Below are 15998 nucleotides of genomic sequence, written 5' to 3' on the forward strand. Positions count from 1 at the left end.
TCTGGCTGAACTCATGGGTAGAGACATGTCTTCGGGTTAACAGTGGTCTCGCAACGAACTGCGCATGTGCAAGCAGTCAACTCAAAGGCATTCGTTCAATATAAAGTTGTTTTTGATGAAAATGAAACCGTGTAATTTCTCTCTTTCACTTGGTTGGAGTAATAACATGTTCAGCTACTTAAGACACTAGCTTAAATCTATGTTGTGCTTTTAGACATTCATTTCCTGATTCAGCTTCGTACAAATGTATTTTCTTTAGGGTTGCTTTCCAAACACTTAAACGACACACCCTGTCCCCTCAGCCCTCAAATTAAGTGGACGCTTCTGATAACGTTTCATGACGTCTGACGAGTATACACTTGCAGGGCGAAGGAGGCAGGAATGATTTTTAATTGGGCCGGCCTTTCCCTTGAAAGGTGTCACTCGTTCGTTCCGCGACGATTGTGTTTTCAGCCACCGGTAGTTTATGGGTGCTTTACATACGCTACAGTCAATTATGATTGCATGTCTACTTATATTAACTATATCATTATTAATATACGCCTACTGTATGATACCTAGCACATTAACTAACTAACGTTAGCCTGCCTAGTTGGAACTTCTGAAGAAGGAAATGTTTTTATTTCTACAATTTCCAAAAGCTAACCAAACAAAAACATCGTTACTTTTATGATACGTGTTCGTGCATTACAGACAATGTAATCGCCATCAAATCTAATTTTATAAGTCACATGCGCCGATTACAACCTTACAGTGAAATGCTTACTTACGAGTCTCTAGCCAACAATGTAGTTTAAAATTATTATTTTTTTTATTTTATTTTTTTTGGGGGGGGGGTTGCTCTGACTTGCACTGTCAACTGTGGGACCTTATATAGACAGGTGTGTGCCTTTCCAAATCATGATCAATCAATTGAATTCACCACAGTTGGACTCCAATCAAGTTGTAGAAACATCTCAAGGATGATCAATGGAAACAGGATGCACCTGAGCTCAATTTTGAGTCTCGTAGTCAAATGTCTGAATACTAATGTAAATAAGTTATTTATGTATTAATTTTTTATAAATTTGTTTTCGATTTGTCATCATGGGGTATAGTGTAGATTGATGAGAAAAAAATAATTGTATACATTTTAGAATAAGGCTGTAACGTAACTAAATGTAGAAACGGGTCTGAATACTTTCCGAATGCACCGTATAATAATACTTCCTACATGCAACTCCCTTAAACATGTAACATTTACTTGTACTCAACTAATTGCTTTGCAATGTCGCGCGTCAAGCGCAGCATTTTGCCACCGGCAGCACCCATTGGGTATTCGTTGTGCGGAGGCGTGCCTAAACGGTCACTTTTTCAACGGTGTGTTGAAGTGGCTGACAGCGAGCAGACTAGAAGCATGCCCCGTTAATGAGGCAGCTGGAGTTGTATAGTATTTCTCGGACCCAGACAAAAAGATGATAGTGAAGTTTATCTGTGCGGTTGTTACCCGGTCGCTATTCCTTCTCATCTCTCTGATAGGAGTATGGAGGGTGGTCTGGGTTAAGAATAATGCTCTTTATTGGTTCTTGACGATCCTTTATCTTCCTCTGGTGGTCGAGATGATTTTAACCCTGAAGAGAAAAAAATTACAGGATTATAAATGGTAAATCTAAATAACATAGAACTGTGAAATTACTTTTTCTTAAAGTTTAGTAGCCTTGACTGTTTGTTTTTAATACCTTTTCATGTTATCTTTCCGTGTCTCCAGGTTTTCTCCTGCCATCTTCCTGTTCCTCGTCAGTATCATTCCATCTCTATGGATTCTAGAGTTACATCATCAACAGAACATTGCTACTGATTCCACGGTATGGACTTGGATGTTCTCTTTTATTTAGGATTTTTAATAATTTATTCCTTCACTTTAGTTGTACATTTATTTGTAACTTGCATAATGAGCGGAAATCGTATACTGTACTCTGTGTAAATAATGCTGAATGGAATCATATACTGTACTCTGTGTAAATGATGGTGAATGGAATCATATACTGTGTGTAAATGATGGTGAATGGAATCATATACTGTGTGTAAATGATGGTGAATGGAATCATATACTGTACTCTGTGTAAATAATGCTGAATGGAATCATATACTGTACTCTGTGTAAATGATGGTGAATGGAATCATATACTGTACTCTGTGTAAATGATGGTGAATGAAATCATATACTGTGTGTAAATGATGGTGAATGGAATCATATACTGTACTCTGTGTAAATGATGGTGAATGTAATCATATACTGTGTGTAAATGATGGTGAATGGAATCATATACTGTACTCTGTGTAAATGATGGTGAATGTAATCATATACTGTGTGTAAATGATGGAGAATGTAATCATGTACTCTGTGTAAATGATGGTGAATGTAATCATATACTGTGTGTAAATGATGGTGAATGTAATCATATACTGTACTCTGTGTAAATGATGGTGAATGTAATCATATACTGTGTGTAAATGATGGTGAATGTAATCATGTACTGTGTGTAAATGATGGTGAATGTAATCATATACTGTGTGTAAATGATGGTGAATGTAATCATATATTGTGTGTAAATGATGGTGAATGTAATCATGTACTGTGTGTAAATGATGGTGAATGTAATCATATACTGTGTGTAAATGATGGTGAATGTAATCATATATTGTGTGTAAATGATGGTGAATGTAATCATGTACTGTGTGTAAATGATGGTGAATGTAATCATGTACTGTTTGTAAATGATGGTGAATGTAATCATATACTCTGTGTAAATGATGGTGAATGTAATCATATACTGTGTGTAAATGATGGTGAATGTAATCATGTACTGTGTGTAAATGATGGTGAATGTAATCATATACTCTGTGTAAATGATGGTGAATGTAATCATATACTCTGTGTAAATGATGGTGAATGTAATCATATACTGTGTGTAAATGATGGTGAATGTAATCATGTACTGTGTGTAAATGATGGTGAATGGAATCATATATTGTGTGTAAATGATGGTGAATGGAATCATGTACTCTGTGTAAATGATGGTGAATGTAATCATATACTCTGTGTAAATGATGGTGAATGTAATCATATACTGTGTGTAAATGATGGTGAATGTAATCATGTACTGTGTGTAAATGATGGTGAATGTAATCATGTACTGTGTGTAAATGGTGCTGTTTCTTTTCTATTGTCCATACTGTAGGCTAGAACACATAGTATCGTATCAATTTAACTCATGTACTGTATGTCTGCTCATCCTCAGTGTGACAAACTGGATTCATCTGAAAACATAAAGAGCCTGTTAAACATGTGGAGAGGGAATTCCACCAATGGCAGCGAGACGCTACTCCAGGTGGGCAGAAAACACAGTGTTTCCTGTGTCCTGCAGGTTTTTCCTACAGGCCTGACTAGACAGAGGCTGTCTTTAACACCAGTTTGTTTGGTAATGCTGCTGGTGCACCTCAAAGACTTTATTGTGAGCTCAGACTTTTTATAACTAAAATACATCTACAGAAGTTGTTTTTTAACTAAACAACCCTTAATAAAAACTATTACAAGCTTAGTCACACAGGACTTTTATTCATGTGGCAGACTCTGCTGCTGGCTGTAGTACCCTCCCCTGGCCTGAACTGGGCTCCCTTAACCTCTTAGAAAACATTCATTCATGTTTATTAAGGAGATTTGGAGATACTGATCTTTAATAATAACAACACTGGTTGGAGTTACCTAGCCATTAATAACCTCTAATCAGTTAAACTAACCACTATGTGTCTCTCTGGTTGGAGTTACCTAGCCATTAATAACCTCTAATCAGTTATACTAACCACTATGTGTCTCTCTGGTTGGTTATACTAACCACTATGTGTACCTAGCCATTAATAACCTCTAATCAGTTATACTAACTATGTGTCTCTGGTTGGAGTTACCTAGCCATTAATAACCTCTAATCAGTTATACTAACCACTATGTGTCTCTCTGGTTGGAGTTACCTAGCCATTAATAACCTCTAATCAGTTATATTAACCACTATGTGTCTCTCTGGTTGGAGTTACCTAGCCATTAATAACCTCTAATCAGTTATACTAACCACTATGTGTCTCTCTGGTTGGAGTTACCTAGCCATTAATAACCTCTAATCAGTTATACTAACCACTATGTGTCTCTGGTTGGAGTTACCTAGCCATTAATAACCTCTAATCAGTTATACTAACCACTATGTGTCTCTCTGGTTGGAGTTACCTAGCCATTAATAACCTCTAATCAGTTATACTAACCACTATGTGTCTCTGGTTGGAGTTACCTAGCCATTAATAACCTCTAATCAGTTATACTAACCACTATGTGTCTCTCTGGTTGGAGTTACCTAGCCATTAATAACCTCTAATCAGTTATACTAACCACTATGTGTCTCTGGTTGAGTTACCTAACCTCTAATCAGTTATACTAACCACTATGTGTCTCTCTGGTTGGAGTTACCTAGCCATTAATAACCTCTAATCAGTTATACTAACCACTATGTGTCTCTCTGGTTGGAGTTACCTAGCCATTAATAACCTCTAATCAGTTATACTAACCACTATGTGTCTCTCTGGTTGGAGTTACCTAGCCATTAATAACCTCTAATCAGTTATACTAACCACTATGTGTCTCTCTGGTTGGAGTTACCTAGCCATTAATAACCTCTAATCAGTTATACTAACCACTATGTGTCTCTCTGGTTGGAGTTACCTAGCCATTAATAACCTCTAATCAGTTATACTAACCACTATGTGTCTCTCTGGTTGGAGTTACCTAGCCATTAATAACCTCTAATCAGTTATACTAACCACTATGTGTCTCTCTGGTTGGAGTTACCTAGCCATTAATAACCTCTAATCAGTTATACTAACCACTATGTGTCTCTCTGGTTGGAGTTACCTAGCCATTAATAACCTCTAATCTTATACTAACCACTATGTGTCTCTCTGGTTGGAGTTACCTAGCCATTAATAACCTCTAATCAGTTATACTAACCACTATGTGTCTCTCTGGTTGGAGTTACCTAGCCATTAATAACCTCTAATCAGTTATACTAACCACTATGTGTCTCTGGTTGGAGTTACTAGCCATTAATAACCTCTAATCAGTTATACTAACCACTATGTGTCTCTCTGTTGGAGTTACCTAGCCATTAATAACCTCTAATCAGTTATACTAACCACTATGTGTCTCTCTGGTTGGAGTTACCTAGCCATTAATAACCTCTAATCAGTTATACTAACCACTATGTGTCTCTCTGGTTGGAGTTACCTAGCCATTAATAACCTCTAATCAGTTATACTAACCACTATGTGTCTCTCTGGTTGGAGTTACCTAGCCATTAATAACCTCTAATCAGTTATACTAACCACTATGTGTCTCTGGTTGGAGTTACCTAGCCATTAATAACCTCTAATCAGTTATACTAACCACTATGTGTCTCTCTGGTTGGAGTTACCTAGCCATTAATAACCTCTAATCAGTTATACTAACCACTCTCTGGTTGGTTACCTAGCCATTAATAACCTCTAATCAGTTATACTAACCACTATGTGTCTCTGGTTGGAGTTACCTAGCCATTAATAACCTCTAATCAGTTATACTAACCACTATGTGTCTCTCTGGTTGGAGTTACCTAGCCATTAATAACCTCTAATCAGTTATACTAACCACTATGTGTCTCTCTGGTTGGAGTTACCTAGCCATTAATAACCTCTAATCAGTTATACTAACCACTATGTGTCTCTCTGGTTGGAGTTACCTAGCCATAATAACCTAATCAGTTATACTCTAATCAGTTATACTAACCACTATGTGTCTCTCTGGTTGGAGTTACCTAGCCATTAATAACCTCTAATCAGTTATACTAACCACTATGTGTCTCTCTGGTTGGAGTTACCTAGCCATTAATAACCTCTAATCAGTTATACTAACCACTATGTGTCTCTCTGGTTGGAGTTACCTAGCCATTAATAACCTCTAATCAGTTATACTAACCACTATGTGTCTCTCTGGTTGGAGTTACCTAGCCATTAATAACCTCTAATCAGTTATACTAACCACTATGTGTCTCTCTGGTTGGAGTTACCTAGCCATTAATAACCTCTAATCAGTTATACTAACCACTATGTGTCTCTGGTTGGAGTTACCTAGCCATTAATAACCTCTAATCAGTTATACTAACCACTATGTGTCTCTCTGGTTGGAGTTACCTAGCCATTAATAACCTCTAATCAGTTATACTAACCACTATGTGTCTCTCTGGTTGGAGTTACCTAGCCATTAATAACCTCTAATCAGTTATACTAACCACTATGTGTCTCTGGTTGAGTTACCTAGCCATTAATAACCTCTAATCAGTTATACTAACCACTATGTGTCTCTCTGGTTGGAGTTACCTAGCCATTAATAACTAACCACTAATCAGTTATAGCAATAACTATGTGTCTCTCTGGTTGGAGTTACCTGCCATTAATAACCTCTAATCAGTTATACTAACTGTGTCTCTCTGGTTGGAGTTACCTAGCCATTAATAACCTCTAATCAGTTATACTAACCACTATGTGTCTCTCTGGTTGGAGTTACCTAGCCATCCTCTAATCAGTTATACAACCACTATGTGTCTCTGGTTGGAGTTACCTAGCCATTAATAACCTCTAATCAGTTATACTAACCACTATGTGTCTCCTGGTTGGAGTTACCTAGCCATTAATAACCTCTAATCAGTTATACTAACCACTATGTGTCTCTGGTTGGAGTTACCTAGCCATTAATAACCTCTAATCAGTTATACAACCACTATGTGTCTCTGGTTGGAGTTACCTAGCCATTAATAACCTCTAATCAGTTATACTAACCACTATGTGTCTCTCTGGTTGGAGTTACCTAGCCATTAATAACCTCTAATCAGTTATACTAACCACTATGTGTCCTGGTTGGAGTTACCTGACCATGAATAACCTCTAATCAGTTATACTAACCACTATGTGTCCTGGTTGGAGTTACCTAGGGATTAGTTAGCTCCTCCATAACTCTAATCCAGTTAACTAACCACTATGTGTCTCTCTGGTTGGAGTTACCCATTAATAACCTCTAATCAGTTATACTAACCACTATGTGTCCATTACCTAGCCATTAATAACCTCTAATCAGTTATACTAACCAGATGTGTCTCTCTGGTTGGAGTTACCTAGCCATTAATAACCTCTAATCAGTTATACTAACCACTATGTGTCTCTCTGGTTGGAGTTACCCTAGCCATTAATAACCTCTAATCAGTTATACTAACCACTATGTGTCTCTCTGGTTGGAGTTACCTAGCCATTAATAACCTCTAATCAGTTATACTAACCACTATGTGTCTCTGGTTGGAGTTACCTAGCCATTAATAACCTAGTTATACCCACTATGTGTCTCTTGGTTGGAGTTACCTAGCCATTAATAACCTCTAATCAGATACTAACCACTATGTGTCTCTCTGGTTGGAGTTACCTAGCCATTAATAACCTCTAATCAGTTATACTAACCACTATGTGATATTGGAGTTACCTAGCCATTAATAACCTCTAATCAGTTATACTAACCACTATGTGTCTTCTGGTTGGAGTTACCTAGCCATTAATAACCTCTAATCAGTTATACTAACCACTATGTGTCTGACAATTCCATTAGGTTGGAAACAGTTACCCAGCCATTAATAACCTCTAATCAGTTATACTAACCACTATGTGTCTCTCTGGTTGGAGTTACCTAGCCATTAATAACCTCTAATCAGATACTAACCACTATGTGTCTCTCTGGTTGGAGTTACCTAGCCATTAATAACCTCTAATCAGTTATACTAACCACTATGTGTCTCTCTGGTTGGAGTTACCTAGCCATTAATAACCTCTAATCAGTTATACTAACCACTATGTGTCTTCTGGTTGGAACCTAGCCATTAATAACCTCTAATCAGTTATACTAATTCCATATGAACAGTCAGGTTGGACCTAGCCATTAATAACCTCTAATCCATTATACTAACCACTATGTGTCTCTGGTTGGAGTTACCTGACATTAATAACCAATCAGTTATACTAAACAGACTGGACCCAGGGTTCAGTATCTCTGTTGTCGTCAGTGTGCGCTAACGACTGGATCCTGGCCCAGCACCAGACCCTGTTGATCCTGCTGGTCATAGGGAAGTGGCTGCTCCCTGTTGCAGGAGGGGTGACCAGGGATGAACTGTCTCAGCTCCTCCTCATCTTCGAGGCACTGCCGCTGACATCCTGGAGTTCACCTCAGAAACAGACTGGACCCAGGCTCCTGGAGTACCTCAGTACCATGACAATTCCATTAACCCCTAACAGAAACAGAGACACTCCCTGACCTCTGGACCCAGGCTAACCTTAACCAGAGATACTGTCTAATGTCAAGTCAGTACCTTAACTAACCCAGGCTAGACCTAGAGATACCTGATGACACATTCCATAATGTGGAACCTGGGTGCCAGTTGTTTCTGTACTTGACAATTCCATAGTGAACAGAAACAGACTGGACCCAGGCTATAGTACCATGACAATTCCATTAGGAACAGAAACAGACTGGACCCAGGCTATAGTACCATGACAATTCCATTAGGAACAGAAACAGACTGGACCCAGGCTATAGTACCATGACAATTCCATTAGGAACAGAAACAGACTGGACCCAGGCTATAGTACCATGACAATTCCATTAGGAACAGAAACAGACTGGACCCAGGCTATAGTACCATGACAATTCCATTAGGAACAGAAACAGACTGGACCCAGGCTATAGTACCATGACAATTCCATTAGGAACAGAAACAGACTGGACCCAGGCTATAGTACCATGACAATTCCATAATGAACAGAAACAGACTGGACCCAGGCTATAGTACCATGACAATTCCATTAGGAACAGAAACAGACTGGACCCAGGCTATAGTACCATGACAATTCCATAATGAACAGAAACAGACTGGACCCAGGCTATAGTACCATGACAATTCCATTAGGAACAGAAACAGACTGGACCCAGGCTATAGTACCATGACAATTCCATTAGGAACAGAAACAGACTGGACCCAGGCTATAGTACCATGACAATTCCATTAGGAACAGAAACAGACTGGACCCAGGCTATAGTACCATGACAATTCCATAATGAACAGAAACAGACTGGACCCAGGCTATAGTACCATGACAATTCCATAATGAACAGAAACAGACTGGACCCAGGCTATAGTACCATGACAATTCCATTAGGAACAGAAACAGACTGGACCCAGGCTATAGTACCATGACAATTCCATTAGGAACAGAAACAGACTGGACCCAGGCTATAGTACCATGACAATTCCATTAGGAACAGAAACAGACTGGACCCAGGCTATAGTACCATGACAATTCCATTAGGAACAGAAACAGACTGGACCCAGGCTATAGTACCATGACAATTCCATTAGGAACAGAAACAGACTGGACCCAGGCTATAGTACCATGACAATTCCATTAGGAACAGAAACAGACTGGACCCAGGCTATAGTACCATGACAATTCCATTAGGAACAGAAACAGACTGGACCCAGGCTATAGTACCATGACAATTCCATAATGAACAGAAACAGACTGGACCCAGGCTATAGTACCATGACAATTCCATTAGGAACAGAAACAGACTGGACCCAGGCTATAGTACCATGACAATTCCATTAGGAACAGAAACAGACTGGACCCAGGCTATAGTACCATGACAATTCCATAATGAACAGAAACAGACTGGACCCAGGCTATAGTACCATGACAATTCCATAATGAACAGAAACAGACTGGACCCAGGCTATAGTACCATGACAATTCCATTAGGAACAGAAACAGACTGGACCCAGGCTATAGTACCATGACAATTCCATTAGGAACAGAAACAGACTGGACCCAGGCTATAGTACCATGACAATTCCATTAGGAACAGAAACAGACTGGACCCAGGCTATAGTACCATGACAATTCCATTAGGAACAGAAACAGACTGGACCCAGGCTATAGTACCATGACAATTCCATTAGGAACAGAAACAGACTGGACCCAGGCTATAGTACCATGACAATTCCATTAGGAACAGAAACAGACTGGACCCAGGCTATAGTACCATGACAATTCCATAATGAACAGAAACAGACTGGACCCAGGCTATAGTACCATGACAATTCCATTAGGAACAGAAACAGACTGGACCCAGGCTATAGTACCATGACAATTCCATAATGAACAGAAACAGACTGGACCCAGGCTATAGTACCATGACAATTCCATTAGGAACAGAAACAGACTGGACCCAGGCTATAGTACCATGACAATTCCATTAGGAACAGAAACAGACTGGACCCAGGCTATAGTACCATGACAATTCCATTAGGAACAGAAACAGACTGGACCCAGGCTATAGTACCATGACAATTCCATTAACAGAACAGAAACAGACTTCCATGACAATTCCATTAGGAACAGAAACAGACTGGACCCAGGCTATAGTACCATGACAATTCCATTAGGAACAGAAACAGACTGGACCCAGGCTATAGTACCATGACAATTCCATTAGGAACAGAAACAGACTGGACCCAGGCTATAGTACCATGACAATTCCATAATGAACAGAAACAGACTGGACCCAGGCTATAGTACCATGACAATTCCATTAGGAACAGAAACAGACTGGACCCAGGCTATAGTACCATGACAATTCCATAATGAACAGAAACAGACTGGACCCAGGCTATAGTACCATGACAATTCCATAAGAACAGAAACAGACTGGACCCAGGCTATAGTACCATGACAATTCCATTAGGAACAGAAACAGACTGGACCCAGGCTATAGTACCATGACAATTCCATAATGAACAGAAACAGACTGGACCCAGGCTATAGTACCATGACAATTCCATTAGGAACAGAAACAGACTGGACCCAGGCTATAGTACCATGACAATTCCATAATTGGACCCAGAACAATTCCATTAGAAAGAAACAGACTGGACCCAGGCTATAGTACCATGACAATTCCATTAGGAACAGAAACAGACTGGACCCAGGCTATAGTACCATGACAATTCCATTAGGAACAGAAACAGACTGGACCCAGGCTATAGTACCATGACAATTCCATTAGGAACAGAAACAGACTGGACCCAGGCTATAGTACCATGACAATTCCATAATGAACAGAAACAGACTGGACCCAGGCTATAGTACCATGACAATTCCATTAGGAACAGAAACAGACTGGACCCAGGCTATAGTACCATGACAATTCCATTAGGAACAGAAACAGACTGGACCCAGGCTATAGTACCATGACAATTCCATAATGAACAGAAACAGACTGGACCCAGGCTATAGTACCATGACAATTCCATTAGGAACAGAAACAGACTGGACCCAGGCTATAGTACCATGACAATTCCATTAGGAACAGAAACAGACTGGACCCAGGCTATAGTACCATGACAATTCCATAATGAACAGAAACAGACTGGACCCAGGCTATAGTACCATGACAATTCCATTAGGAACAGAAACAGACTGGACCCAGGCTATAGTACCATGACAATTCCATTAGGAACAGAAACAGACTGGACCCAGGCTACAGTACCATGACAATTCCATAATGAACAGAAACAGACTGGACCCAGGCTATAGTACCATGACAATTCCATTAGGAACAGAAACAGACTGGACCCAGGCTATAGTACCATGACAATTCCATAATGAACAGAAACAGACTGGACCCAGGCTATAGTACCATGACAATTCCATTAGAACAGAAACAGACTGGACCCAGGCTATAGTACCATGACAATTCCATTAGAACAGAAACAGACTGGACCCAGGCTATAGTACCATGACAATTCCATTAGGAACAGAAACAGACTGGACCCAGGCTATAGTACCATGACAATTCCATTAGGAACAGAAACAGACTGGACCCAGGCTATAGTACCATGACAATTCCATTAGGAACAGAAACAGACTGGACCCAGGCTATAGTACCATGACAATTCCATAATGAACAGAAACAGACTGGACCCAGGCTATAGTACCATGACAATTCCATTAGAACAATTCCAGGCTATAGTACCATGACAATTCCATTAGAACAGAAACAGACTGGACCCAGGCTATAGTACCATGACAATTCCATTAGGAACAGAAACAGACTGGACCCAGGCTATAGTACCATGACAATTCCATTAGGAACAGAAACAGACTGGACCCAGGCTAAGTACCATGACAATTCCATTAGGAACAGAAACAGACTGGACCCAGGCTACAGTACCATGACAATTCCATAATGAACAGAAACAGACTGGACCCAGGCTACAGTACCATGACAATTCCATTATGGAACAGAAACAGACTGGACCCAGGCTATAGTACCATGACAATTCCATTAGGAACAGAAACAGACTGGACCCAGGCTATAGTACCATGACAATTCCATAATGAACAGAAACAGACTGGACCCAGGCTATAGTACCATGACAATTCCATAATGAACAGAAACAGACTGGACCCAGGCTATAGTACCATGACAATTCCATAATGAACAGAAACAGACTGGACCCAGGCTACAGTACCATGACAATTCCATAATGAACAGAAACAGACTGGACCCAGGCTATAGTACCATGACAATTCCATTAGGAACAGAAACAGACTGGACCCAGGCTATAGTACCATGACAATTCCATTAGGAACAGAAACAGACTGGACCCAGGCTACAGTACCATGACAATTCCATAATGAACAGAAACAGACTGGACCCAGGCTATAGTACCATGACAATTCCATTAGGAACAGAAACAGACTGGACCCAGGCTATAGTACCATGACAATTCCATTAGGAACAGAAACAGACTGGACCCAGGCTATAGTACCATGACAATTCCATAATGAACAGAAACAGACTGGACCCAGGCTACAGTACCAGTGCAGAGAAACATACATGTGAATGTTTCTGCAGCTTCACACCCTTAACAATGTTAAACCATGTCTCCCACAGGGACAGCAGTCCCAGCATGGTGTACGTCATCCTCGGAGTCTGGACGTGGAGTATGTTCCAGTTTCCTCTCCACCTGTCAGGTACTGTGTTTCTCTCCTGGCTCTTCTTATGGTTAGGGTATTGGGCTGTTATACAGGGTCCATTAGTATTGCTCTGTTATACAGGGAATTGCGGTAACCATAATGATATTGCTCTGTTATACAGGGAATTACGGTAACCATAATGTTATTGCTGTGTTATACAGGGAATTATGGTAACCATAATGTTCTTGCTCTGTTATACAGGGAATTATGGTAACCATAATGTTCTTGCTCTGTTTTACAGGGAATTATGGTAACCATAATGTTATTGCTCTGTTATACAGGGAATTATGGTCACCATAATGTTATTGCTGTGTTTTACAGGGAATTATGGTAACCATAATGTTATTGCTCTGTTATACAGGGAATTATGGTAACCATAATGTTATTGCTCTGTTATACAGGGAATTATGGTAACCATAATGTTATTGCTCTGTTATACAGGGAATTATGGTAACCATAATGTTATTGCTCTGTTATACAGGGAATTATGGTAACCATAATGTTATTGCTCTGTTATGTTATTGCTGTGTTATACAGGGTTATTGCTGTGTTATACAGGGAATTATGGTAATAACCATAATGTTATTGCTCTGTTATACAGGGAATTACGGTAACCATAATGTTATTGCTCTGTTCTATAGGGTATTATCAAAATCAAATCATATCAAATTTATTTATATAGTACATCAGCGGCCAAAGGAAGAATTTGCTTTGGGGGTGACCAGTGAGATATACCTGCTGGAGCGTGTGCTATGGGTGGGTGCTGCTATGGTGACCAGTGAGCTGAGATAAGGTGGGGCTTTAGCTAGCAGAGACTTGTAGATGACCTGGAGCCAGTGGGTTTGGCGACGAGTATGTAGTGAGGGCCAGCCAACGAGAGTATACAGTTCGCAGTGGTGGGTAGTATATGGGGCTTTGGTGACAAAACGGATGGCACTGTGATAGACTGCATCCAATTTGTTGAGTAGAGTATTGGAGGCTATTTTGTAAATGAGTCGAAAGCCTTGGCCAGGTCGATGAATACAGCTGCACAGTAATGTCTCTTATCGATGGCGGTTCTGATATCTTTTAGTACCTTGAGCGTGGCTGAGGTGCACCCATGACCAGCTCTGAAACCAGATTGCATAGCGGAGAAGGTACAGTGAGATTCGAAATGGTCAGTAATCTGTTTGTTAACTTGGCTTTCAAAGACCTTAGAAAGGCAGGGTAGAATAGATATAGGTCTGTAGCAGTTTGTGTCTAGAGTGTCTCCCCCCTTTGAAGATGAGGATGACCACGGAAGTTTTCCAATCTTTGGGAATCTCAGACGATACGAAAGAGAGGTTGAACAGGCTGGTAATACGGGTTGCAACAATTTCGGCAATTAATTTTAGAAAGAGGGGGTCCAGATTGTCTAGCCCGGCTGATTTGTAGGGGTCCAGATTTTGCAGCTCTTTCAGAACATCAGCTATCTGGATTTGAGTGAAGGAGAAATAGGGTGTGTGGAGGGTGTGGGGCAGTTGACCAGGGTGGGGTAGGCAGGTGGAAAGCATGGCCAGCCGTAGAGAAATGCTTATTCAAATTCTCAATTATTGTGGATTTATCGGTGGTAACAGTGTTTCCTAGCCTCAGTGCAGTGGGCAGCTGGGAGGAGGTGCTCTTATTCTCCAGAACTTTTTTGAGTTTGTGCTACAGAATACACATTTCTGCTTGCTCTATTATACAGGGAATTATGGTAATGACAATATTTTCCACCAGAAATTCTTGGGACCCCACTGCAAATATATTTATATGTATTTTATTCAGTCAGTATGTATGTATGTATGTACAGTATGTGGCGATATTTAGACACAGATTCTGGATTTCAATGTCACTAACTTATCCCACATGACCAGCTGACCAATGTCTCTTCTCTCCCCAGTGTCTACCTCCAGACCTGATGATTATTCAGAGGGGGACCAGGGTGTGTCTCTGCTGGCCAGACTAAGGACAGATATCTGGAGCATGGTGGAGAGCCTCTTCGTCCAGGACGGTCCCTTCCTGGTGGTCCGCCTCACCCTCATCCTCTACTTCCACGTCATACACCAGATGCTCATCTTCTTCGCCATCAAGAACTTCCTGGTGGTCATTCTGAACTTCTACCGTCTGTTTGCCATCTACTGCGACTACAAGGCTTCAGGTTGATCTGGGGTTATTGTCATGACTTCCTCCGAAGTCGGTCCCTCTCCTTGTTCGGGCGACGTTCGGCGGTCGACGTCACCGGTCTTCTCGCCATCGCCGATCCACCTTTCATTTTCCATTTGTTTTGTCTTGTCTTTCCACACACCTGCTTCCAATTCCATTCATTACATGTTGTTTATTTAACCCTCTGTTCCCCCCCATGTCCTTGTCCGGAATTATGTTTGTAAGTGCTTGTGCACGTTATGCTGGTGTGCGACGGGTTTTTGTACCATTTATTGATTGTTCTGTTTTCCGGTGGTTTTTATGATTAAACTGCGCCGTTGGAAACACTGTTTTTGCTCTCCTGCGAACTGATAAATATCTCTGGGTTAGGGTGATAGAGGGCTGACAGCAGAGGTGTCTGTCTGAACTGATAAATATCTCTGGGTTAGGGTGGTAGAGGGCTGACAGCAGAGGTGTCTGTCTGAACTGATAAATATCTCTGGGTTAGGGTTAGGGATAAATATCTCTGGGTTAGGGAGGGGCTGACAGCAGAGGTGTCTGTCTGAACTGATAAATATCTCTGGGTTAGGGTGGTAGAGGGCTGACAGCAGAGGTGTCTGTCTGAACTGATGAATATCTCTGGGTTAGGGTGGTAGAGGGCTGAC

General features: G+C 40.6%; 1 pseudogene; it reads left to right on the forward strand.

Moving 5' to 3' along the window:
- The first annotated feature begins 1081 nt into the window (after window positions 1-1081).
- On the forward strand, window positions 1082-15709 carry LOC135511555 (transmembrane protein 26-like; annotated as a pseudogene).
- Window positions 15710-15998: the final 289 nt, after the last annotated feature.

This window comes from Oncorhynchus masou, chromosome 24 (assembly GCF_036934945.1).
Source record: "Oncorhynchus masou masou isolate Uvic2021 chromosome 24, UVic_Omas_1.1, whole genome shotgun sequence".
Taxonomy (NCBI): domain Eukaryota; kingdom Metazoa; phylum Chordata; class Actinopteri; order Salmoniformes; family Salmonidae; genus Oncorhynchus; species Oncorhynchus masou.